The sequence below is a fragment of the Myodes glareolus genome, chromosome 17, assembly GCF_982192425.1.
Source record: "Myodes glareolus chromosome 17, mMyoGla1.1, whole genome shotgun sequence".
NCBI classification, from domain to species: Eukaryota; Metazoa; Chordata; class Mammalia; order Rodentia; family Cricetidae; genus Myodes; species Myodes glareolus.
The window spans coordinates 72,025,459-72,053,016 of NC_142042.1; positions in this window are offsets into that span (position 1 = coordinate 72,025,459).

Below are 27,558 nucleotides of genomic sequence, written 5' to 3' on the forward strand. Positions count from 1 at the left end.
TCTGTTCTAACACTTCAATTCACTGTGCGAAGTGAATGGAGTGTTGCTTCACTTTCTAAATGCTGTCCTTTCAGAAAAAATCACTTTCCTTTGAAAGTGCCTAAAGCTACTTGCAAGCATTAGGAAGAAACTCACATGCGTTTCTCTGAAAGAGAAGCAGTCTGTTCCAACACTTCAATTCACTGTGTGAAGTGAATGGAGTGTTGCATCACTTTCTAAATGCTGTCCTTTCAGAGAAAATCACTTTCCATTGAAAGTGCCCAAAACTACTTTCAAGCATTCACAAAAAACTCACATGCGTTTCTCTGAAAGAGAAGCAGTCTGTTCCAACACTTCAATTCACTGTGCCAAGTGAATGGAGTGTTGCTTCACTTTCTAAATGCTGTCCTTTCAGAGATAATCACTTTCCTTTGAATGTGCCTTAAGCTACTTACAAGCATTCAACAGAAACTCACATGCATTTCTCTGAAAGAGAAGCAATCTGTTCCAACACTTCAATTCTCTGTGCGAAGTGAATGGAGTGTTGCTTCACTTTCTAAATGCTGTCCTTTCAGAGAAAATCACTATCCTTTGAAGGTGCCTTAAGCTACTTACAAGCATTCAACAGAAACTCACATGCATTTCTCTGAAAGAGAAGCAGTCTGTTCTAACACTTCAATTCACTGTGCGAAGTGAATGGAGTGTTGCTTCACTTTCTAAATGCTCTCCTTTCAGAGAAAATCACTTTCCTTTGAAAGTGCCTTAAGCTACTTACAAGCATTCACCAGAAACTCACATGCGTTTCTCTGAAAGAGAAGCAGTCTGTTCCAACACTTCAATTCACTGTGCGAAGTGAATGGAGTGTTGCTTCACTTTCTAAATGCTGTCCTTTCAGAGAAAATCACTTTCCTTTGAAAGTGCCTTAAGCTACTTACAAGCATTCAACAGAAACTCACATGCATTTCTCTGAAAGAGAAGCAGTCTGTTCCAACACTTCAATTCACTGTGCGAAGTGAATGGAGTGTTGCTTCACTTTCTAAATTATGTCCTTTCAGAGAAAATCACTTTCCTTTGAAAGTGCCTTAAGCTACTTGCAAGCATTCACAAGAAACACTATTGCGTTTCTATGAAAGAGAAGCAGTCTGTTCCAACACTTCAATTCACTGTGCGAAGTGAATGGAGTGTTGCTTCACTTTCTAAATGCTGTCCTTTAAGAGAAAATCACTTTCCTTTGAAAGTGCCTTAAACTACTTTCAAGCATTCACAAAAAACTCACATGCGTTTCTCTTAAAGAGAAGCAGTCTGTTCCAACACTTCAATTCACTGTGCGAAGTGAATGGAGTGTTGCTTCAGTTTCTAAATGCTGTCCTTTCAGAGAAAATCACTTTTCTTTGAAAGTGCCTTAAGCAACTTGCAAGAATTCACAACAAACTCACATGCGTTTCTCTGAAAGAGAAGCAGTCTGTTCCAACACTTCAATTCACTGTGCGAAGTGAATGGAGTGTTGCTTCACTTTCTAAATGCTGTCATTTCAAAGAAAACCACTTTCCTTTGAAAGTGCCTTAAGCTACTTACAAGCATTCAACAGAAACTCACATGCGTTTCTCTGAAAGAGAAGCAGTCTGTTCCAATACTTCAATTCACTCTGCGAAGTGAATGGAGTGTTGCTTCACTTTCTAAATGCTGTCCTTTCAGAGAAAATCACTTTCCTTTGAAAGTGCCTTAAGCTACTTACAAGCATTCAACAGAAACTCACATGCGTTTCTCTGAAAGAGAAGCAGTCTGTTCCAATACTTCAATTCACTGTGCGAAGTGAATGGAGTGTTGCTTCACTTTCTAAATTATGTCCTTTCAGAGAAAATCACTTTCCTTTGAAAGTGCCTTAAGCTACTTGCAAGCATTCACAAGAAACACTATTGCGTTTCTATGAAAGAGAAGCAGTCTGTTCCAACACTTCAATTCACTGTGCGTAGTGAATGCAGTGTTGCTTCACTTTCTAAATGCTGTCCTTTAAGAGAAAATCACTTTCCTTTGAAAGTGCCTTAAACTACTTTCAAGCATTCACAAAAAACTCACATGCGTTTCTCTTAAAGAGAAGCAGTCTGTTCCAACACTTCAATTCACTGTGCGAAGTGAATGGAGTGTTGCTTCAGTTTCTAAATGCTGTCCTTTCAGAGAAAATCACTTTTCTTTGAAAGTGCCTTAAGCAACTTGCAAGAATTCACAACAAACTCACATGCGTTTCTCTGAAAGAGAAGCAGTCTGTTCCAACACTTCAATTCACTGTGCGAAGTGAATGGAGTGTTGCTTCACTTTCTAAATGCTGTCATTTCAAAGAAAACCACTTTCCTTTGAAAGTGCCTTAAGCTACTTACAAGCATTCAACAGAAACTCACATGCGTTTCTCTGAAAGAGAAGCAGTCTGTTCCAATACTTCAATTCACTCTGCGAAGTGAATGGAGTGTTGCTTCACTTTCTAAATGCTGTCCTTTCAGAGAAAATCACTTTCCTTTGAAAGTGCCTTAAGCTACTTGCAAGCATTAGGAAGAAACTCACATGCGTTTCTCTGAAAGAGAAGCAGTCTGTTCCAACACTTCAATTCACTGTGCGTAGTGAATGGAGTGTTGCTTCACTTTCTAAATGCTGTCCTTTCAGAGAAAATCACTTTCCTTTGAAAGTGCCTTAAGCTACTTGCAAGCATTAGGAAGAAACTCACATGCGTTTCTCTAAAAGAGAAGCAGTCTGTTCCAACACTTCAATTCACTGTGTGAAGTGAATGGAGTGTTGCCTCACTTTCTAAATGCTGTCCTTTCAGAAAAAATCACTTTCCTTTCAAAGTGCCTTAAGCTACTTACAAGCATTCAAGAGAAACTCACATGCATTTCTCTGAAAGAGAAGCAGTCTATTCCAACACTTCAATTCACTGTTCGAAGAGAAGGGAGTGTTGCTTCACTTTCTAAATGCTGTCCTTTCAGAGAAAATCACTTTCCTTTGAAAGTGCCTTAAGCTACTTACAAGCATTCACCAGAAACTCACATGCGTTTCTCTGAAAGAGAAGCAGTCTGTTCCAACATTTCAATTCACTGTGCGAAGTGAATGGAGTGTTGCTTCACTTTCTAAATGCTGTCCTTTCAGAGAAAATCACTTTCCTTTGAAAGTGCCTTAAGCTACTTGCAAGCATTAGGAAGAAACTCACATGCGTTTCTCTGAAATAGTAGCAGTCTGTTCCAACACTTCAATTCACTGTGCGAAGTGAATGGAGTGTTGCTTCACTTTCTAAATGCTGTCCTTTCTGAGAAAATTACTTTCCTTTGAAAGTGCCTTAAGCTACTTGCCAGCATTAGGAAGAAACTCACATGCGTTTCTCTGAAAGAGAAGCAGTCTGATCCAACATTTCAATTCACTGTGCGAAGTGAATGGAGTGTTGCTTCACTTTCTAAATTCTGTCCTTTCAGAGAAAATCACTTTCCTTTGAAAGTGCCTAAAGCTACTTGCAAGCATTAGGAAGAAACTCACATGCGTTTCTCTGAAAGAGAAGCAGTCTGTTCCAACACTTCAATTCACTGTGTGAAGTGAATGGAGTTTGCCTCACTTTCTAAATGCTGTCCTTTCAGAGAAAATCACTTTCCTTTGAAAGTGCCTTAAGCTACTTGCAAGCATTCACAAGAAACACTAATGCGTTTCTATGAAAGTGAAGCAGTCTGTTCCAACACTTCAATTCACTGTGCGGAGTGAATGGAGTGTTGCTTCACATTCTAAATGCTGTCCTTTCAGAGAAAATCACTTTCCTTTGAAAGTGCCTTAAGCTACTTACAAGCATTCAACAGAAACTCACATGCATTTCTCTGAAAGAGAAGCAGTCTCTTCCAACTCTTTAATTCACTGTTCGAAGTGAAGGGAGTGTTGCTCCACTTTCTAAATGCTGTCCTTTCAGAGAAAATCACTTTCCTTTGAAAGTGCCTTAAGCTACTTGCAAGCATTAGGAAGAAACTCACATGCGTTTCTCTGAAAGAGAAGCAGTCTGTTCCAACACATCAATTCACTGTGCGAAGTGAATGGAGTGTTGCTTCACTTTCTAAATGCTGTCCTTTCTGAGAAAATCACTTTCCTTTGAAAGTGCCTTAAGCTACTTGCCAGCATTAGGAAGAAACTCACATGCGTTTCTCTGAAAGATAAGCAGTCTGTTCTAACACTTCAATTCACTGTGCGAAGTGAATGGAGTGTTGCTTCACTTTCTAAATGCTGTCCTCTCAGAAAAAATCACTTTCCTTTGAAAGTGCCTAAAGCTACTTGCAAGCATTAGGAAGAAACTCACATGCGTTTCTCTGAAAGAGAAGCAGTCTGTTCCAACACTTCAATTCACTGTGTGAAGTGAATGGAGTGTTGCATCACTTTCTAAATGCTGTCCTTTCAGAGAAAATCACTTTCCATTGAAAGTGCCCAAAACTACTTTCAAGCATTCACAAAAAACTCACATGCGTTTCTCTGAAAGAGAAGCAGTCTGTTCCAACACTTCAATTCACTGTGCCAAGTGAATGGAGTGTTGCTTCACTTTCTAAATGCTGTCATTTCAGAGAAAATCACTTTCCTTTGAATGTGCCTTAAGCTACTTACAAGCATTCAACAGAAACTCACATGCATTTCTCTGAAAGAGAAGCAATCTGTTCCAACACTTCAATTCTCTGTGCGAAGTGAATGGAGTGTTGCTTCACTTTCTAAATGCTGTCCTTTCAGAGAAAATCACTTTCCTTTGAAAGTGCCTTAAGCTACTTACAAGCATTCAACAGAAACTCACATGCATTTCTCTGAAAGAGAAGCAGTCTGTTCTAACACTTCAATTCACTGTGCGAAGTGAATGGAGTGTTGCTTCACTTTCTAAATGCTCTCCTTTCAGAGAAAATCACTTTCCTTTGAAAGTGCCTTAAGCTACTTACAAGCATTCACCAGAAACTCACATGCGTTTCTCTGAAAGAGAAGCAGTCTGTTCCAACACTTCAATTCACTGTGCGAAGTGAATGGAGTGTTGCTTCACTTTCTAAATGCTGTCCTTTCAGAGAAAATCACTTTCCTTTGAAAGTGCCTTAAGCTACTTACAAGCATTCAACAGAAACTCACATGCATTTCTCTGAAAGAGAAGCAGTCTGTTCCAACACTTCAATTCACTGTGCGAAGTGAATGGAGTGTTGCTTCACTTTCTAAATTATGTCCTTTCAGAGAAAATCACTTTCCTTTGAAAGTGCCTTAAGCTACTTGCAAGCATTCACAAGAAACACTATTGCGTTTCTATGAAAGAGAAGCAGTCTGTTCCAACACTTCAATTCACTGCACGAAGGGAATGGAGTGTTGCTTCACTTTCTAAATGCTGTCCTTTCAGAGAAAATCACTTTCCTTTGAAAGTGCCTTAAGCTACTTACAAGCATTCAACAGAAACTCACATGCGTTTCTCTGAAAGAGAAGCAGTCTGTTCCAACACTTCAATTCACTGTGCGAAGTGAATGGAGTGTTGCTTCACTTTCTAAATGCTGTCCTTTAAGAGAAAATCACTTTCCTTTGAAAGTACCTTAAACTACTTTCAAGCATTCACAAAAAACTCACATGCGTTTCTCTTAAAGAGAAGCAGTCTGTTCCAACACTTCAATTCACTGTGCGAAGTGAATGGAGTGTTGCTTCAGTTTCTAAATGCTGTCCTTTCAGAGAAAATCACTTTCCTTTGAAAGTGCCTTAAGCAACTTGCAAGAATTCACAACAAACTCACATGCGTTTCTCTGAAAGAGAAGCAGTCTGTTCCAACACTTCAATTCACTGTGCGAAGTGAATGGAGTGTTGCTTCACTTTCTAAATGCTGTCATTTCAAAGAAAAACACTTTCCTTTGAAAGTGCCTTAAGCTACTTACAAGCATTCAACAGAAACTCACATGCGTTTCTCTGAAAGAGAAGCAGTCTGTTCCAATACTTCAATTCACTCTGCGAAGTGAATGGAGTGTTGCTTCACTTTCTAAATCCTGTCCTTTCAGAGAAAATCACTTTCCTTTGAAAGTGCCTTAAGCTACTTACAAGCATTCAACAGAAACTCACATGCGTTTCTCTGAAAGAGAAGCAGTCTGTTCCAATACTTCAATTCACTCTGCGAAGTGAATGGAGTGTTGCTTCACTTTCTAAATGCTGTCCTTTCAGAGAAAATCACTTTCCTTTGAAAGTGCCTTAAGCTGCTTGCAAGCATTAGGAAGAAACTCACATGCGTTTCTCTGAAAGAGAAGCAGTCTGTTCCAACACTTCAATTCACTGTGCGTAGTGAATGGAGTGTTGCTTCACTTTCTAAATGCTGTCCTTTCAGAGAAAATCACTTTCCTTTGAAAGTGCCTTAAGCTACTTGCAAGCATTAGGACGAAACTCACATGCGTTTCTCTAAAAGAGAAGCAGTCTGTTCCAACACTTAAATTCACTGTGTGAAGTGAATGGAGTGTTGCCTCACTTTCTAAATGCTGTCTTTTCAGAAAAAATCACTTTCCTTTCAAAGTGCCTTAAGCTACTTACAAGCATTCAAGAGAAACTCACATGCATTTCTCTGAAAGAGAAGCAGTCTATTCCAACACTTCAATTCACTGTTCGAAGTGAAGGGAGTGTTGCTTCACTTTCTAAATGCTGTCCTTTCAGAGAAAATCACTTTCCTTTGAAAGTGCCTTAAGCTACTTACAAGCATTCACCAGAAACTCACATGCGTTTCTCTGAAAGAGAAGCAGTCTGTTCCAACATTTCAATTCACTGAGCGAAGTGAATGGAGTGTTGCTTCACTTTCTAAATGCTGTCCTTTCAGAGAAAATCACTTTCCTTTGAAAGTGCCTTAAGCTACTTGCAAGCATTAGGAAGAAACTCACATGCGTTTCTCTGAAATAGAAGCAGTCTGTTCCAACACTTCAATTCACTGTGCGAAGTGAATGGAGTGTTGCTTCACTTTCTCAATGCTGCCCTTTCTGAGAAAATCACTTTCCTTTGAAAGTGCCTTAAGCTACTTGCCAGCATTAGGAAGAAACTCACATGCGTTTCTCTGAAAGAGAAGCAGTCTGTTCCAACACTTCAATTCACTGTGCGAAGTGAATGGAGTGTTGCTTCACTTTCTAAATGCTGTCCTTTCAGAAAAAATCACTTTCCTTTGAAAGTGCCTAAAGCTACTTGCAAGCATTAGGAAGAAACTCACATGCGTTTCTCTGAAAGAGAAGCAGTCTATTCCAACACTTCAATTCACTGTTCGAAGTGAAGGGAGTGTTGCTTCACTTTCTAAATGCTGTCCTTTCAGAGAAAATCACTTTCCTTTGAAAGTGCCTTAAGCTACTTACAAGCATTCAACAGAAACTCACATGCGTTTCTCTGAAAGAGAAGCAGTCTGTTCCAACACTTCAATTCACTGAGCGAAGTGAATGGAGTGTTGCTTCACTTTCTAAATGCTGTCCTTTCAGAGAAAATCACTTTCCTTTGAAAGTGCCTTAAGCTACTTACAAGCATTCAACAGAAACTCACATGCATTTCTCTGAAAGAGAAGCAATCTGTTCCAACACTTCAATTCTCTGTGCGAAGTGAATGCAGTGTTGCTTCACTTTCTAAATGCTGTCCTTTCAGAGAAAATCACTTTCCTTTGAAAGTGCCTTAAGCTACTTGCAAGCATTCACAAGAAACACTAATGCGTTTCTATGAAAGAGAAGCAGTCTGTTCCAACACTTCATTTCACTGTGCGGAGTGAATGGAGTGTTGCTTCACTTTCTAAATGCTGTCCTTTCAGAGAAAATCACTTTCCTTTGAAAGTGCCTTAAGCTACTTGCAAGCATTAGGAAGAAACTCACATGCGTTTCTCTGAAAGAGAAGCAGTCTGTTCCAACACTTCAATTCACTGTGCGAAGTGAATGGAGTGTTGCTTCACTTTCTAAATGCTGTCCTTTCAGAGAAAATCACTTTCCTTTGAAAGTGCCTTAAGCTACTTACAAGCATTCAACAGAAACTCACATGCGTTTCTCTGAAAGAGAAGCAGTCTGTTCCAACACTTCAATTCACTGTGCGAAGTGAATGGAGTGTTGCCTCACTTTCTACATGCTGTCCTTTCAGAGAAAATCACTTTCCATTGAAAGTGCCCAAAACTACTTTTAAGCATTCACAAAAAACTCAAATGCGTTTCTCTGAAAGAGAAGCAGTCTGTTCCAACACTTCAATTCAGTGTGCGAAGTGAATATAGTGTTGCTTCACTTTCTAAATGCTGTCCTTTCAGAGAAAATCACTTTCCTTTGAATGTGCCTTAAGCTACTTACAAGCATTCAACTGAAACTCACATGCATTTCTCGGAAAGAGAAGCACTCTGTTCCAACACCTCAATTCACTGTACGAAGGGAATGGAGTGTTGCTTCACTTTCTAAATGCTGTCCTTTCAGAGAAAATCACTTTCCTTTCAAAGTGCCTTAAGCTACTTACAAGCATTCAACAGAAACTCACATGCGTTTCTCTGAAAGAGAAGCAGTCTGTTCCAACACTTCAATTCACTGTGCGAAGTGAATGGAGTGTTGCTTCACTTTCTAAATGCTGTCCTTTAAGAGAAAATCACTTTCCTTTGAAAGTGCCTTAAACTACTTTCAAGCATTCACAAAAAACTCACATGCGTTTCTCTTAAAGAGAAGCAGTCTGTTCCAACACTTCAATTCACTGTGCGAAGTGAATGGAGTGTTGCCTCACTTTCTAAATGCTGTCCTTTCAGAGAAAAACACTTTACTTTGAAAGTGCCTTAAGCTACTTACAAGCATTCACCAGAAACTCACATGCGTTTCTCTGAAAGAGAAGCAGTCTGTTCCAATACTTCAATTCACTCTGCGAAGTGAATGGAGTGTTGCTTCACTTTCTAAATGCTGTCCTTTCAGAGAAAATCACTTTCCTTTGAAAGTGCCTTAAGCTACTTACAAGCATTCAACAGAAACTCACATGCGTTTCTCTGAAAGAGAAGCAGTCTGTTCCAACACTTCAATTCAATGTGCGAAGTGAATGGAGTGTTGCTTCACTTTCTAAATGCTGTCCTTTCAGAGAAAATCACTTTCCTTTGAAAGTGCCTTAAGCTACTTGCAAGCATTAGGAAGAAACTCACATGCGTTTCTCTGAAAGAGAAGCAGTCTGTTCCAACACTTCAATTCACTGTGCGAAGTGAATGGAGTGTTGCTTCACTTTCTAAATGCTGTCCTTTCAGAGAAAATCACTTTCCTTTGAAAGTGCCTTAAGCTACTTGCAAGCATTAGGAAGAAAGTCACATGCGTTTCTCTGAAAGAGAAGCAGTCTGTTCCAACACTTCAATTCACTGTGCGAAGTGAATGGAGTGTTGCTTCACTTTCTAAATGCTGTCCTTTCTGAGAAAATCACTTTCCTTTGAAAGTGCCTTAAGCTACTTGCCAGCATTAGGAAGAAACTCACATGCGTTTCTCTGAAAGATAAGCAGTCTGTTCTAACACTTCAATTCACTGTGCGAAGTGAATGGAGTGTTGCTTCACTTTCTAAATGCTGTCCTCTCAGAAAAAATCACTTTCCTTTGAAAGTGCCTAAAGCTACTTGCAAGCATTAGGAAGAAACTCACATGCGTTTCTCTGAAAGAGAAGCAGTCTGTTCCAACACTTCAATTCACTGTGTGAAGTGAATGGAGTGTTGCATCACTTTCTAAATGCTGTCCTTTCAGAGAAAATCACTTTCCATTGAAAGTGCCCAAAACTACTTTCAAGCATTCACAAAAAACTCACATGCGTTTCTCTGAAAGAGAAGCAGTCTGTTCCAACACTTCAATTCACTGTGCCAAGTGAATGGAGTGTTGCTTCACTTTCTAAATGCTGTCATTTCAGAGAAAATCACTTTCCTTTGAATGTGCCTTAAGCTACTTACAAGCATTCAACAGAAACTCACATGCATTTCTCTGAAAGAGAAGCAATCTGTTCCAACACTTCAATTCTCTGTGCGAAGTGAATGGAGTGTTGCTTCACTTTCTAAATGCTGTCCTTTCAGAGAAAATCACTTTCCTTTGAAAGTGCCTTAAGCTACTTACAAGCATTCAACAGAAACTCACATGCATTTCTCTGAAAGAGAAGCAGTCTGTTCTAACACTTCAATTCACTGTGCGAAGTGAATGGAGTGTTGCTTCACTTTCTAAATGCTCTCCTTTCAGAGAAAATCACTTTCCTTTGAAAGTGCCTTAAGCTACTTACAAGCATTCACCAGAAACTCACATGCGTTTCTCTGAAAGAGAAGCAGTCTATTCCAACACTTCAATTCACTGTGCGAAGTGAATGGAGTGTTGCTTCACTTTCTAAATGCTGTCCTTTCAGAGAAAATCACTTTCCTTTGAAAGTGCCTTAAGCTACTTACAAGCATTCAACAGAAACTCACATGCATTTCTCTGAAAGAGAAGCAGTCTGTTCCAACACTTCAATTCACTGTGCGAAGTGAATGGAGTGTTGCTTCACTTTCTAAATTATGTCCTTTCAGAGAAAATCACTTTCCTTTGAAAGTGCCTTAAGCTACTTGCAAGCATTCACAAGAAACACTATTGCGTTTCTATGAAAGAGAAGCAGTCTGTTCCAACACTTCAATTCACTGCACGAAGGGAATGGAGTGTTGCTTCACTTTCTAAATGCTGTCCTTTCAGAGAAAATCACTTTCCTTTGAAAGTGCCTTAAGCTACTTACAAGCATTCAACAGAAACTCACATGCGTTTCTCTGAAAGAGAAGCAGTCTGTTCCAACACTTCAATTCACTGTGCGAAGTGAATGGAGTGTTGCTTCACTTTCTAAATGCTGTCCTTTAAGAGAAAATCACTTTCCTTTGAAAGTGCCTTAAACTACTTTCAAGCATTCACAAAAAACTCACATGCGTTTCTCTTAAAGAGAAGCAGTCTGTTCCAACACTTCAATTCACTGTGCGAAGTGAATGGAGTGTTGCTTCAGTTTCTAAATGCTGTCCTTTCAGAGAAAATCACTTTCCTTTGAAAGTGCCTTAAGCAACTTGCAAGAATTCACAACAAACTCACATGCGTTTCTCTGAAAGAGAAGCAGTCTGTTCCAACACTTCAATTCACTGTGCGAAGTGAATGGAGTGTTGCTTCACTTTCTAAATGCTGTCATTTCAAAGAAAAACACTTTCCTTTGAAAGTGCCTTAAGCTACTTACAAGCATTCAACAGAAACTCACATGCGTTTCTCTGAAAGAGAAGCAGTCTGTTCCAATACTTCAATTCACTCTGCGAAGTGAATGGAGTGTTGCTTCACTTTCTAAATCCTGTCCTTTCAGAGAAAATCACTTTCCTTTGAAAGTGCCTTAAGCTACTTACAAGCATTCAACAGAAACTCACATGCGTTTCTCTGAAAGAGAAGCAGTCTGTTCCAATACTTCAATTCACTCTGCGAAGTGAATGGAGTGTTGCTTCACTTTCTAAATGCTGTCCTTTCAGAGAAAATCACTTTCCTTTGAAAGTGCCTTAAGCTGCTTGCAAGCATTAGGAAGAAACTCACATGCGTTTCTCTGAAAGAGAAGCAGTCTGTTCCAACACTTCAATTCACTGTGCGTAGTGAATGGAGTGTTGCTTCACTTTCTAAATGCTGTCCTTTCAGAGAAAATCACTTTCCTTTGAAAGTGCCTTAAGCTACTTGCAAGCATTAGGACGAAACTCACATGCGTTTCTCTAAAAGAGAAGCAGTCTGTTCCAACACTTAAATTCACTGTGTGAAGTGAATGGAGTGTTGCCTCACTTTCTAAATGCTGTCTTTTCAGAAAAAATCACTTTCCTTTCAAAGTGCCTTAAGCTACTTACAAGCATTCAAGAGAAACTCACATGCATTTCTCTGAAAGAGAAGCAGTCTATTCCAACACTTCAATTCACTGTTCGAAGTGAAGGGAGTGTTGCTTCACTTTCTAAATGCTGTCCTTTCAGAGAAAATCACTTTCCTTTGAAAGTGCCTTAAGCTACTTACAAGCATTCACCAGAAACTCACATGCGTTTCTCTGAAAGAGAAGCAGTCTGTTCCAACATTTCAATTCACTGAGCGAAGTGAATGGAGTGTTGCTTCACTTTCTAAATGCTGTCCTTTCAGAGAAAATCACTTTCCTTTGAAAGTGCCTTAAGCTACTTGCAAGCATTAGGAAGAAACTCACATGCGTTTCTCTGAAATAGAAGCAGTCTGTTCCAACACTTCAATTCACTGTGCGAAGTGAATGGAGTGTTGCTTCACTTTCTCAATGCTGCCCTTTCTGAGAAAATCACTTTCCTTTGAAAGTGCCTTAAGCTACTTGCCAGCATTAGGAAGAAACTCACATGCGTTTCTCTGAAAGAGAAGCAGTCTGTTCCAACACTTCAATTCACTGTGCGAAGTGAATGGAGTGTTGCTTCACTTTCTAAATGCTGTCCTTTCAGAAAAAATCACTTTCCTTTGAAAGTGCCTAAAGCTACTTGCAAGCATTAGGAAGAAACTCACATGCGTTTCTCTGAAAGAGAAGCAGTCTATTCCAACACTTCAATTCACTGTTCGAAGTGAAGGGAGTGTTGCTTCACTTTCTAAATGCTGTCCTTTCAGAGAAAATCACTTTCCTTTGAAAGTGCCTTAAGCTACTTACAAGCATTCAACAGAAACTCACATGCGTTTCTCTGAAAGAGAAGCAGTCTGTTCCAACACTTCAATTCACTGAGCGAAGTGAATGGAGTGTTGCTTCACTTTCTAAATGCTGTCCTTTCAGAGAAAATCACTTTCCTTTGAAAGTGCCTTAAGCTACTTACAAGCATTCAACAGAAACTCACATGCATTTCTCTGAAAGAGAAGCAATCTGTTCCAACACTTCAATTCTCTGTGCGAAGTGAATGCAGTGTTGCTTCACTTTCTAAATGCTGTCCTTTCAGAGAAAATCACTTTCCTTTGAAAGTGCCTTAAGCTACTTGCAAGCATTCACAAGAAACACTAATGCGTTTCTATGAAAGAGAAGCAGTCTGTTCCAACACTTCAATTCACTGTGCGGAGTGAATGGAGTGTTGCTTCACTTTCTAAATGCTGTCCTTTCAGAGAAAATCACTTTCCTTTGAAAGTGCCTTAAGCTACTTGCAAGCATTAGGAAGAAACTCACATGCGTTTCTCTGAAAGAGAAGCAGTCTGTTCCAACACTTCAATTCACTGTGCGAAGTGAATGGAGTGTTGCTTCACTTTCTAAATGCTGTCCTTTCAGAGAAAATCACTTTCCTTTGAAAGTGCCTTAAGCTACTTACAAGCATTCAACAGAAACTCACATGCGTTTCTCTGAAAGAGAAGCAGTCTGTTCCAACACTTCAATTCACTGTGCGAAGTGAATGGAGTGTTGCCTCACTTTCTACATGCTGTCCTTTCAGAGAAAATCACTTTCCATTGAAAGTGCCCAAAACTACTTTTAAGCATTCACAAAAAACTCAAATGCGTTTCTCTGAAAGAGAAGCAGTCTGTTCCAACACTTCAATTCAGTGTGCGAAGTGAATATAGTGTTGCTTCACTTTCTAAATGCTGTCCTTTCAGAGAAAATCACTTTCCTTTGAATGTGCCTTAAGCTACTTACAAGCATTCAACTGAAACTCACATGCATTTCTCGGAAAGAGAAGCACTCTGTTCCAACACCTCAATTCACTGTACGAAGGGAATGGAGTGTTGCTTCACTTTCTAAATGCTGTCCTTTCAGAGAAAATCACTTTCCTTTCAAAGTGCCTTAAGCTACTTACAAGCATTCAACAGAAACTCACATGCGTTTCTCTGAAAGAGAAGCAGTCTGTTCCAACACTTCAATTCACTGTGCGAAGTGAATGGAGTGTTGCTTCACTTTCTAAATGCTGTCCTTTAAGAGAAAATCACTTTCCTTTGAAAGTGCCTTAAACTACTTTCAAGCATTCACAAAAAACTCACATGCGTTTCTCTTAAAGAGAAGCAGTCTGTTCCAACACTTCAATTCACTGTGCGAAGTGAATGGAGTGTTGCCTCACTTTCTAAATGCTGTCCTTTCAGAGAAAAACACTTTACTTTGAAAGTGCCTTAAGCTACTTACAAGCATTCACCAGAAACTCACATGCGTTTCTCTGAAAGAGAAGCAGTCTGTTCCAATACTTCAATTCACTTTGCGAAGTGAATGGAGTGTTGCTTCACTTTCTAAATGCTGTCCTTTCAGAGAAAATCACTTTCCTTTGAAAGTGCCTTAAGCTACTTACAAGCATTCAACAGAAACTCACATGCGTTTCTCTGAAAGAGAAGCAGTCTGTTCCAACACTTCAATTCAATGTGCGAAGTGAATGGAGTGTTGCTTCACTTTCTAAATGCTGTCCTTTCAGAGAAAATCACTTTCCTTTGAAAGTGCCTTAAGCTACTTGCAAGCATTAGGAAGAAACTCACATGCGTTTCTCTGAAAGAGAAGCAGTCTGTTCCAACACTTCAATTCACTGTGCGAAGTGAATGGAGTGTTGCTTCACTTTCTAAATGCTGTCCTTTCAGAGAAAATCACTTTCCTTTGAAAGTGCCTTAAGCTACTTGCAAGCATTAGGAAGAAAGTCACATGCGTTTCTCTGAAAGAGAAGCAGTCTGTTCCAACACTTCAATTCACTGTGCGAAGTGAATGGAGTGTTGCTTCACTTTCTAAATGCTGTCCTTTCAGAGAAAATCACTTTCCTTTGAAAGTGCCTTAAGCTACTAGCAAGCATTAGGAAGAAACTCACATGCGTTTCTCTGAAAGAGAAGCAGTCTGTTCCAACACTTCAATTCACTGTGTGAAGTGAATGGAGTGTTGCCTCGCTTTCTAAATGCTGTCCTTTCAGAGAAAATCACTTTCCTTTCAAAGTGCCTTAAGCTACTTACAAGCATTCAACAGAAACTCACATGCGTTTCTCTGAAAGAGAAGCAGTCTGTTCCAACACTTCAATTCAATGTGCGAAGTGAATGGAGTGTTGCTTCACTTTCTAAATGCTGTCCTTTCAGAGAAAATCACTTTCCTTTGAAAGTGCCTTAAGCTACTTACAAGCATTCAACAGAAACTCACATGCGTTTCTCTGAAAGAGAAGCAGTCTGTTCCAACACTTCAATTCACTGCACGAAGGGAATGGAGTGTTGCTTCACTTTCTAAATGCTGTCGTTTAAGAAAAAATCACTTTCCTTTGAAAGTGCCTTAAACTACTTTCAAGCATTCACAAAAAAATCACATGCGTTTCTCTTAAAGAGAAGCAGTCTGTTCCAACACTTCAATTCACTGTGCGAAGTGAATGGAGTGTTGCTTCAGTTTCTAAATGCTGTCCTTTCAGAGAAAATCACTTTCCTTTGAAAGTGCCTTAAGCTACTTACAAGCATTCAACAGAAACTCACATGCGTTTCTCTGAAAGAGAAGCAGTCTGTTCCAACACTTCAATTCAATGTGCGAAGTGAATGGAGTGGTGCTTCACTTTCTAAATGCTGTCCTTTCTGAGAAAATCACTTTCCTTTGAAAGTGCCTTAAGCAACTTGCAAGAATTCACAACAAACTCACATGCGTTTCTCTGAAAGAGAAGCAGTCTGTTCCAACACTTCAATTCACTGTGCGAAGTGAATGGAGTGTTGCTTCACTTTCTAAATGCTGTCCTTTCAAAGAAAAACACTTTTCTTTGAAAGTGCCTTAAGCTACTTACAAGCATTCACCAGAAACTCACATGCGTTTCTCTGAAAGAGAAGCAGTCTGTTCCAATACTTCAATTCACTCTGCGAAGTGAATGGAGTGTTGCTTCACTTTCTAAATGCTGTCCTTTCAGAGAAAATCACTTTCCTTTGAAAGTGCCTTAAGCTACTGACAATCATTCAACAGAAACTCACATGCGTTTCTCTGAAAGAGAAGCAGTCTGTTCCAACACTTCAATTCAATGTGCGAAGTGAATGTAGTGTTGCTTCACTTTCTAAAGGCTGTCCTTTCAGAGAAAATCACTTTCCTTTGAACGTGCCTTAAGCTACTTGCAAGCATTAGGAAGAAACTCACATGCGTTTCTCTGAAAGAGAAGCAGTCTGTTCCAACACTTCAATTCACTGTGCGAAGTGAATGGAGTGTTGCTTCACTTTCTAAATGCTGTCCTTTCAGAGAAAATCACTTTCCTTTGAAAGTGCCTTAAGCTACTTACAAGCATTCACCAGAAACTCACATGCGTTTCTCTGAAAGAGAAGCAGTCTGTTCCAACACTTCAATTCACTGTGCGAAGTGAATGGAGTGTTGCTTCCCTTTCTAAATGCTGTCCTTTCAGAGAAAATCACTTTCCTTTGAAAGTGCCTTAAGCTACTTAGAAGCATTAGGAAGAATCTCACATGCGTTTCTCTGAAAGAGAAGCAGTCTGTTCCAACACTTCGATTCACTTTGCGAAGTGAATGGAGTGTTGCTTCACTTTCTAAATCCTGTCCTTTCAGAGAAAATCACTTTCCTTTCAAAGTGCCTTAAGCTACTTACAAGCATTCAACAGAAACTCACATGCGTTTCTCTGAAAGAGAAGCAGTCTGTTCCAACACTTCAATTCAATGTGCGAAGTGAATGGACTGTTGCTTCACTTTCTAAATTCTGTCCTTTAAGAGAAAATCACTTTCCTTTGAAAGTGCCTTAAACTACTTTCAAGCATTCACAAAAAACTCACATGCGTTTCTCTTAAAGAGAAGCAGTCTGTTCCAACACTTCAATTCACTGTGCGAAGTGAATGGAGTGTTGCTTCACTTTCTAAATGCTGTCCTTTCTGAGAAAATCACTTTCCTTTGAAAGTGCCTTAAGCTACTTGCCAGCATTAGGAAGAAACTCACATGCGTTTCTCTGAAAGAGAAGCAGTCTGTTCCAACATTTCAATTCACTGTGCGAAGTGAATGGAGTGTTGCTTCACTTTCTAAATGCTGTCCTTTCAGAAAAAATCACTTTCCTTTGAAAGTGCCTTAAGCTACTTACAAGCATTCAACAGAAACTCACATGAATTTCTCTGAAAGAGAAGCAATCTGTTCCAACACTTCAATTCTCTGTGCGAAGTGAATGGAGTGTTGCTTCACTTTCTAAATGTTGTCCTTTCAGAGAAAATCACTTTCCTTTGAAAGTGCCTTAAGCTACTTGCAAGCATTCACAAGAAACACTAATGCGTTTCTATGAAAGAGAAGCAGTCTGTTCCAACACTTCAATTCACTGTGCGGAGTGAATGGAGTGTTGCTTCACTTTCTAAATGCTGTCCTTTCAGAGAAAATCACTTTCCTTTGAAAGTGCCTTAAGCTACTTGCAAGCATTAGGAAGAAACTCACATGCGTTTCTCTGAAAGAGAAGCAGTCTGTTCCAACACTTCAATTCACTGTGCGAAGTGAATGGAGTGTTGCCTCACTTTCTACATGCTGTCCTTTCAGAGAAAAATCACTTTCCATTGAAAGTGCCCAAAACTACTTTCAAGCATTCACAAAAAACTCAAATGCGTTTCTGTGAAAGAGAAGCAGTCTGTTCCAACACTTCAATTCAGTGTGCGAAGTGAATATAGTGTTGCTTCACTTTCTAAATGCTGTCCTTTCAGAGAAAATCACTTTCCTTTGAATGTGCCTTAAGCTACTTACAAGCATTCAACTGAAACTCACATGCATTTCTCTGAAAGAGAAGCACTCTGTTCCAACACTTCAATTCACTGTACGAAGGGAATGGAGTGTCGCTTCACTTTCTAAATGCTGTCCTTTCAGAGAAAATCACTTTCCTTTGAAAGTGCCTTAAGCTACTTACAAGCATTCAACAGAAACTCACATGCGTTTCTCTGAAAGAGAAGCAGTCTGTTCCAACACTTCAATTCACTTGCGAAGTGAATGGAGTGTTGCTTCACTTTCTAAATGCTGTCCTTTAAGAGAAAATCACTTTCCTTTGAAAGTGCCTTAAACTACTTTCAAGCATTCACAAAAAACTCACATGCGTTTCTCTTAAAGAGAAGCAGTCTGTTCCAACACTTCAATTCACTGTGCGAAGTGAATGGAGTGTTGCCTCACTTTCTAAATGCTGTCCTTTCAGAGAAAAACACTTTACTTTGAAAGTGCCTTAAGCTACTTACAAGCATTCACCAGAAACTCACATGCGTTTCTCTGAAAGAGAAGCAGTCTGTTCCAATACTTCAATTCACTCTGCGAAGTGAATGGAGTGTTGCTTCACTTTCTAAATGCTGTCCTTTCAGAGAAAATCACTTTCCTTTGAAAGTGCCTTAAGCTACTTACAAGCATTCAACAGAAACTCACATGCGTTTCTCTGAAAGAGAAGCAGTCTGTTCCAACACTTCAATTCAATGTGCGAAGTGAATGGAGTGTTGCTTCACTTTCTAAATGATGTCCTTTCAGAGAAAATCACTTTCCTTTGAAAGTGCCTTAAGCTACTTGCAAGCATTAGGAAGAAACTCACATGCGTTTCTCTGAAAGAGAAGCAGTCTGTTCCAACACTTCAATTCACTGTGCGAAGTGAATGGAGTGTTGCTTCACTTTCTAAATGCTGTCCTTTCAGAGAAAATCACTTTCCTTTGAAAGTGCCTTAAGCTACTTGCAAGCATTAGGAAGAAACTCACATGCGTTTCTCTTAAAGAGAAGCAGTCTGTTCCAACACTTCAATTCACTGTGCGAAGTGAATGGAGTGTTGCTTCAGTTTCTAAATGCTGTCCTTTCAGAGAAAATCACTTTCCTTTGAAAGTGCCTTAAGCTACTAGCAAGCATTAGGAAGAAACTCACATGCGTTTCTCTGAAAGAGAAGCAGTCTGTTCCAACACTTCAATTCACTGTGTGAAGTGAATGGAGTGTTGCCTCGCTTTCTAAATGCTGTCCTTTCAGAGAAAATCACTTTCCTTTCAAAGTGCTTTAAGCTACTTACAAGCATTCAACAGAAACTCACATGCGTTTCTCTGAAAGAGAAGCAGTCTGTTCCAACACTTCAATTCAATGTGCGAAGTGAATGGAGTGTTGCTTCACTTTCTAAATGCTGTCCTTTCAGAGAAAATCACTTTCCTTTGAAAGTGCCTTAAGCTACTTACAAGCATTCAACAGAAACTCACATGCATTTCTCTGAAAGAGAAGCAGTCTGTTCCAACACTTCAATTCACTGTTCGAAGGGAATGGAGTGTTGCTTCACTTTCTAAATGCTGTCCTTTCAGAGAAAATCACTTTCCTTTGAAAGTGCCTTAAGCTAATTACAAGCATTCAACAGAAACTCACATGCGTTTCTCTGAAAGAGAAGCAGTCTGTTCCAACACTTCAATTCACTGTGCGAAGTGAATGGAGTGCTGCTTCACTTTCTAAATGCTGTCCTTTAAGAGAAAATCACTTTCCTTTGAAAGTGACTTAAACTACTTTCAAGCATTCACAAAAAACTCACATGCGTTTCTCTTAAAGAGAAGCAGTCTGTTCCAACACTTCAATTCACTGTGCGAAGTGAATGGAGTGTTGCTTCACTTTCTAAATGCTGTCCTTTCAGAGAAAATCACTTTCCTTTGAAAGTGCCTTAAGCTACTTACAAGCATTCAACAGAAACTCACATGCGTTTCTCTGAAAGAGAAGCAGTCTGTTCCAACACTTCAATTCAATGTGCGAAGTGAATGGAGTGTTGTTTCACTTTCTAAATGCTGTCCTTTCTGAGAAAATCAACTTCCTTTGAAAGTGCCTTAAGCTACTTGCCAGCATTAGGAAGAAACTCACATGCGTTTCTCTGAAAGAGAAGCAGTCTGTTCCAACACTTCAATTCACTGTGCGAAGTGAATGGAGTGTTGCTTCACTTTCTAAATGCTGTCCTTTCAGAAAAAATCACTTTCCTTTGAAAGTGCCTAAAGCTACTTGCAAGCGTTAGGAAGAAACTCACATGCGTTTCTCTGAAAGAGAAGCAGTCTGTTCCAACACTTCAATTCAATGTGCGAAGTGAATGGAGTGTTGCTTCACTTTCTAAATGCTGTCCTTTCAGAGAAAATCACTTTCCTTTGAAAGTGCCTTAAGCAACTTGCAAGAATTCACAACAAACTCACATGCGTTTCTCTGAAAGAGAAGCAGTCTGTTCCAACACTTCAATTCACTGTGCGAAGTGAATGGAGTGTTGCTTCACTTTCTAAATGCTGTCCTTTCAGAGAAAAACACTTTCCTTTGAAAGTGCCTTAAGCTACTTACAAGCATTCACCAGAAACTCACATGCGTTTCTCTGAAAGAGAAGCAGTCTGTTCCAATACTTCAATTCACTCTGCGAAGTGAATGGAGTGTTGCTTCACTTTCTAAATGCTGTCCTTTCAGAGAAAATCACTTTCCTTTGAAAGTGCCTTAAGCTACTTACAAGCATTCAACAGAAACTCACATGCGTTTCTCTGAAAGAGAAGCAGTCTGTTCCAACACTTCAATTCAATGTGCGAAGTGAATGGAGTGTTGCTTCACTTTCTAAATGATGTCCTTTCAGAGAAAATCACTTTCCTTTGAAAGTGCCTTAAGCTACTTGCAAGCATTAGGAAGAAACTCACATGCGTTTCTCTGAAAGAGAAGCAGTCTGTTCCAACACTTCAATTCACTGTGCGAAGTGAATGGAGTGTTGCTTCACTTTCTAAATGCTGTCCTTTCAGAGAAAATCACTTTCCTTTGAAAGTGCCTTAAACTACTTTCAAGCATTCACAAAAAACTCACATGCGTTTCTCTTAAAGAGAAGCAGTCTGTTCCAACACTTCAATTCACTGTGCAAAGTGAATGGAGTGTTGCCTCACTTTCTAAATGCTGTCCTTTCAGAGAAAAACACTTTACTTTGAAAGTGCCTTAAGCTACTTACAAGCATTCACCAGAAACTCACATGCGTTTCTCTGAAAGAGAAGCAGTCTGTTCCAATACTTCAATTCACTGTGCGAAGTGAATGGAGTGTTGCTTCACTTTCTAAATGCTGTCCTTTCAGAGAAAATCACTTTCCTTTGAAAGTGCCTTAAGCTACTTACAAGCATTCAACAGAAACTCATATGCGTTTCTCTGAAAGAGAAGCAGTCTGTTCCAACACTTCAATTCAATGTGCGAAGTGAATGGAGTGTTGCTTCACTTTCTAAATGATGTCCTTTCAGAGAAAATCACTTTCCTTTGAAAGTGCCTTAAGCTACTTGCAAGCATTAGGAAGAAACTCACATGCGTTTCTCTGAAAGAGAAGCAGTCTGTTCCAACACTTCAATTCACTGTGCGAAGTGAATGGAGTGTTGCTTCACTTTCTAAATGCTGTCCTTTCAGAGAAAATCACTTTCCTTTGAAAGTGCCTTAAGCTACTTGCAAGCATTAGGAAGAAACTCACATGCGTTTCTCTGAAAGAGAAGCAGTCTGTTCCAACACTTCAATTCACTGTGCGAAGTGAATGGAGTGTTGCTTCACTTTCTAAATGCTGTCCTTTCAGAGAAAATCACTTTCCTTTGAAAGTGCCTTAAGCTACTAGCAAGCATTAGGAAGAAACTCACATGCGTTTCTCTGAAAGAGAAGCAGTCTGTTCCAACACTTCAATTCACTGTGTGAAGTGAATGGAGTGTTGCCTCGCTTTCTAAATGCTGTCCTTTCAGAGAAAATCACTTTCCTTTCAAAGTGCTTTAAGCTACTTACAAGCATTCAACAGAAACTCACATGCGTTTCTCTGAAAGAGAAGCAGTCTGTTCCAACACTTCAATTCAATGTGCGAAGTGAATGGAGTGTTGCTTCACTTTCTAAATGCTGTCCTTTCAGAGAAAATCACTTTCCTTTGAAAGTGCCTTAAGCTACTTGCAAGCATTAGGAAGAAACTCACATGCGTTTCTCTGAAAGAGAAGCAGTCTGTTCCAACACTTCAATTCACTGTGCGAAGTGAATGGAGTGTTGCTTCACTTTCGAAATACTGTCCTTTCAGAGAAAATCACTTTCCTTTGAAAGTGCCTTAAGCTACTAGCAAGCATTAGGAAGAAACTCACATGCGTTTCTCTGAAAGAGAAGCACTCTGTTCCAACACTTCAATTCACTGTGTGAAGTGAATGGAGTGTTGCCTCGCTTTCTAAATGCTGTCCTTTCAGAGAAAATCACTTTCCTTTCAAAGTGCTTTAAGTTACTTACAAGCATTCAACAGAAACTCACATGCGTTTCTCTGAAAGAGAAGCAGTCTGTTCCAACACTTCAATTCAATGTGCGAAGTGAATGGAGTGTTGCTTCACTTTCTAAATGCTGTCCTTTCAGAGAAAATCACTTTCCTTTGAAAGTGCCTTAAGCTACTTACAAGCATTCAACAGAAACTCACATGCATTTCTCTGAAAGAGAAGCAGTCTGTTCCAACACTTCAATTCACTGCACGAAGGGAATGGAGTGTTGCTTCAGTTTCTAAATGCTGTCCTTTCAGAGAAAATCACTTTCCTTTGAAAGTGCCTTAAGCTACTTACAAGCATTCAACAGAAACTCACATGCGTTTCTCTGAAAGAGAAGCAGTCTGTTCCAACACTTCAATTCAATGTGCGAAGTGAATGGAGTGTTGTTTCACTTTCTAAATGCTGTCCTTTCTGAGAAAATCACTTTCCTTTGAAAGTGCCTTAAGCTACTTGCCAGCATTAGGAAGAAACTCACATGCGTTTCTCTGAAAGAGAAGCAGTCTGTTCCAACATTTCAATTCACTGTGCGAAGTGAATGGAGTGTTGCTTCACTTTCTAAATGCTGTCCTTTCAGAAAAAATCACTTTCCTTTGAAAGTGCCTAAAGCTACTTGCAAGCGTTAGGAAGAAACTCACATGCGTTTCTCTGAAAGAGAAGCAGTCTGTTCCAACACTTCAATTCAATGTGCGAAGTGAATGGAGTGTTGCTTCAGTTTCTAAATGCTGTCCTTTCAGAGAAAATCACTTTCCTTTGAAAGTGCCTTAAGCAACTTGCAAGAATTCACAACAAACTCACATGCGTTTCTCTGAAAGAGAAGCAGTCTGTTCCAACACTTCAATTCACTGTGCGAAGTGAATGGAGTGTTGCTTCACTTTCTAAATGCTGTCCTTTCAGAGAAAAACACTTTCCTTTGAAAGTGCCTTAAGCTACTTACAAGCATTCACCAGAAACTCACATGCGTTTCTCTGAAAGAGAAGCAGTCTGTTCCAATACTTCAATTCACTCTGCGAAGTGAATGGAGTGTTGCTTCACTTTATAAATGCTGTCCTTTCAGAGAAAATCACTTTCCTTTGAAAGTGCCTTAAGCTACTGACAATCATTCAACAGAAACTCACATGCGTTTCTCTGAAAGAGAAGCAGTCTGTTCCAACACTTCAATTCAATGTGCGAAGTGAATGGAGTGTTGCTTCACTTTCTAAATGCTGTCCTTTCAGAGAAAATCACTTTCCTTTGAACGTGCCTTAAGCTACTTGCAAGCATTAGGAAGAAACTCACATGCGTTTCTCTGAAAGAGAAGCAGTCTGTTCCAACACTTCAATTCACTGTGCGAAGTGAATGGAGTGTTGCTTCACTTTCTAAATGCTGTCCTTTCAGAGAAAATCACTTACCTTTGAAAGTGCCTTAAGCTACTTACAAGCATTCACCAGAAACTCACATGCGTTTCTCTGAAAGAGAAGCAGTCTGTTCCAACACTTCAATTCACTGTGCGAAGTGAATGGAGTGTTGTTTCACTTTCTAAATGCTGTCCTTTCAGAGAAAATCACTTTCCTTTGAAAGTGCCTTAAGCTACTTGCAAGCATTAGGAAGAAACTCACATGCGTTCCTCTGAAAGAGAAGCAGTCTGTTCCAACACTTCGATTCACTGTGCGAAGTGAATGGAGTGTTGCTTCACTTTCTAAATGCTGTCCTTTCAGAGAAAATCACTTTCCTTTGAAAGTGCCTTAAGCTACTTACAAGCATTCAACAGAAACTCACATGCGTTTCTCTGAAAGAGAAGCAGTCTGTTCCAACACTTCAATTCACTGTGCGAAGTGAATGGAGTGTTGCTTCACTTTCTAAATGCTGTCCTTTCAGAGAAAATCACTTTCCTTTGAAAGTGCCTTAAACTACTTTCAAGCATTCACAAAAAACTCACATGCGTTTCTCTGAAAGAGAAGCAGTCTGTTCCAACACTTCAATTCAATGTGCGAAGTGAATGGAGTGTTGTTTCACTTTCTAAATGCTGTCCTTTCTGAGAAAATCACTTTCCTTTGAAAGTGCCTTAAGCTACTTGCCAGCATTAGGAAGAAACTCACATGCGTTTCTCTGAAAGAGAAGCAGTCTGTTCTAACACTTCAATTCACTGTGCGAAGTGAATGGAGTGTTGCTTCACTTTCTAAATGCTGTCCTTTCAGAAAAAATCACTTTCCTTTGAAAGTGCCTAAAGCTACTTGCAAGCGTTAGGAAGAAACTCACATGCGTTTCTCTGAAAGAGAAGCAGTCTGTTCCAACACTTCAATCCAATGTGCGAAGTGAATGGAGTGTTGCTTCACTTTCTAAATGCTGTCCTTTCAGAGAAAATCACTTTCCTTTGAAAGTGCCTTAAGCAACTTGCAAGAATTCACAACAAACTCACATGCGTTTCTCTGAAAGAGAAGCAGTCTGTTCCAACACTTCAATTCACTGTGCGAAGTGAATGGAGTGTTGCTTCACTTTCTAAATGCTGTCCTTTCAGAGAAAAACACTTTCCTTTGAAAGTGCCTTAAGCTACTAACAAGCATTCACCAGAAACTCACATGCGTTTCTCTGAAAGAGAAGCAGTCTGTTCCAATACTTCAATTCACTCTGCGAAGTGAATGGAGTGTTGCTTCACTTTCTAAATGCTGTCCTTTCAGAGAAAATCACTTTCCTTTGAAAGTGCCTTAAGCTACTTACAAGCATTCAACAGAAACTCACATGCGTTTCTCTGAAAGAGAAGCAGTCTGTTCCAACACTTCAATTCAATGTGCGAAGTGAATGGAGTGTTGCTTCACTTTCTAAATGATGTCCTTTCAGAGAAAATCACTTTCCTTTGAAAGTGCCTTAAGCTACTTGCAAGCATTAGGAAGAAACTCACATGCGTTTCTCTGAAAGAGAAGCAGTCTGTTCCAACACTTCAATTCACTGTGCGAAGTGAATGGAGTGTTGCTTCACTTTCTAAATGCTGTCCTTTCAGAGAAAATCACTTTCCTTTGAAACTGCCTTAAGCTACTTGCAAGCATTAGGAAGAAACTCACATGCGTTTCTCTGAAAGAGAAGCAGTCTGTTCCAACACTTCAATTCACTGTGCGAAGTGAATGGAGTGTTGCTTCACTTTCGAAATGCTGTCCTTTCAGAGAAAATCACTTTCCTTTGAAAGTGCCTTAAGCTACTAGCAAGCATTATGAAGAAACTCACATGCGTTTCTCTGAAAGAGAAGCAGTCTGTTCCAACACTTCAATTCACTGTGTGAAGTGAATGGAGTGTTGCCTCGCTTTCTAAATGCTGTCCTTTCAGAGAAAATCACTTTCCTTTCAAAGTGCTTTAAGTTACTTACAAGCATTCAACAGAAACTCACATGCGTTTCTCTGAAAGAGAAGCAGTCTGTTCCAACACTTCAATTCAATGTGCGAAGTGAATGGAGTGTTGCTTCACTTTCTAAATGCTGTCCTTTCAGAGAAAATCACTTTCCTTTGAAAGTGCCTTAAGCTACTTACAAGCATTCAACAGAAACTCACATGCATTTCTCTGAAAGAGAAGCAGTCTGTTCCAACACTTCAATTCACTGCACGAAGGGAATGGAGTGTTGCTTCAGTTTCTAAATGCTGTCCTTTCAGAGAAAATCACTTTCCTTTGAAAGTGCCTTAAGCTACTTACAAGCATTCAACAGAAACTCACATGCGTTTCTCTGAAAGAGAAGCAGTCTGTTCCAACACTTCAATTCAATGTGCGAAGTGAATGGAGTGTTGTTTCACTTTCTAAATGCTGTCCTTTCTGAGAAAATCACTTTCCTTTGAAAGTGCCTTAAGCTACTTGCCAGCATTAGGAAGAAACTCACATGCGTTTCTCTGAAAGAGAAGCAGTCTGTTCCAACACTTCAATTCACTGTGCGAAGTGAATGGAGTGTTGCTTCACTTTCTAAATGCTGTCCTTTCAGAAAAAATCACTTTCCTTTGAAAGTGCCTAAAGCTACTTGCAAGCGTTAGGAAGAAACTCACATGCGTTTCTCTGAAAGAGAAGCAGTCTGTTCCAACACTTCAATTCAATGTGCGAAGTGAATGGAGTGTTGCTTCAGTTTCTAAATGCTGTCCTTTCAGAGAAAATCACTTTCCTTTGAAAGTGCCTTAAGCAACTTGCAAGAATTCACAACAAACTCACATGCGTTTCTCTGAAAGAGAAGCAGTCTGTTCCAACACTTCAATTCACTGTGCGAAGTGAATGGAGTGTTGCTTCACTTTCTAAATGCTGTCCTTTCAGAGAAAAACACTTTCCTTTGAAAGTGCCTTAAGCTACTTACAAGCATTCACCAGAAACTCACATGCGTTTCTCTGAAAGAGAAGCAGTCTGTTCCAACACTTCAATTTACTGGGCGAAGTGAATGGAGTGTTGCTTCACTTTCTAAATTATGTCCTTTCAGAGAAAATCACTTTCCTTTGAAAGTGCCTTAAGCTACTGACAATCATTCAACAGAAACTCACATGCGTTTCTCTGAAAGAGAAGCAGTCTGTTCCAACACTTCAATTCAATGTGCGAAGTGAATGGAGTGTTGCTTCACTTTCTAAATGCTGTTCTTTCAGAGAAAATCACTTTCCTTTGAACGTGCCTTAAGCTACTTGCAAGCATTAGGAAGAAACTCACATGCGTTTCTCTGAAAGAGAAGCAGTCTGTTCCAACACTTCAATTCACTGTGCGAAGTGAATGGAGTGTTGCTTCACTTTCTAAATGCTGTCCTTTCAGAGAAAATCACTTACCTTTGAAAGTGCCTTAAGCTACTTACAAGCATTCACCAGAAACTCACATGCGTTTCTCTGAAAGAGAAGCAGTCTGTTCCAACACTTCAATTCACTGTGCGAAGTGAATGGAGTGTTGCTTCACTTTCTAAATGCTGTCCTTTCAGAGAAAATCACTTTCCTTTGAAAGTGCCTTAAGCTACTTGCAAGCATTAGGAAGAAACTCACATGCGTTCCTCTGAAAGAGAAGCAGTCTGTTCCAACACTTCGATTCACTGTGCGAAGTGAATGGAGTGTTGCTTCACTTTCTAAATGCTGTCCTTTCAGAGAAAATCACTTTCCTTTGAAAGTGCCTTAAGCTACTTACAAGCATTCAACAGAAACTCACATGCGTTTCTCTGAAAGAGAAGCAGTCTGTTCCAACACTTCAATTCACTGTGCGAAGTGAATGGAGTGTTGCTTCACTTTCTAAATGCTGTCCTTTAAGAGAAAATCACTTTCCTTTGAAAGTGCCTTAAACTACTTTCAAGCATTCACAAAAAACTCACATGCGTTTCTCTTAAAGAGAAGCAGTCTGTTCCAACACTTCAATTCACTGTGCGAAGTGAATGGAGTGTTGCCTCACTTTCTAAATGCTGTCCTTTCAGAGAAAAACACTTTACTTTGAAAGTGCCTTAAGCTACTTACAAGCATTCACCAGAAACTCACATGCGTTTCTCTGAAAGAGAAGCAGTCTGTTCCAATATTTCAATTCACTCTGCGAAGTGAATGG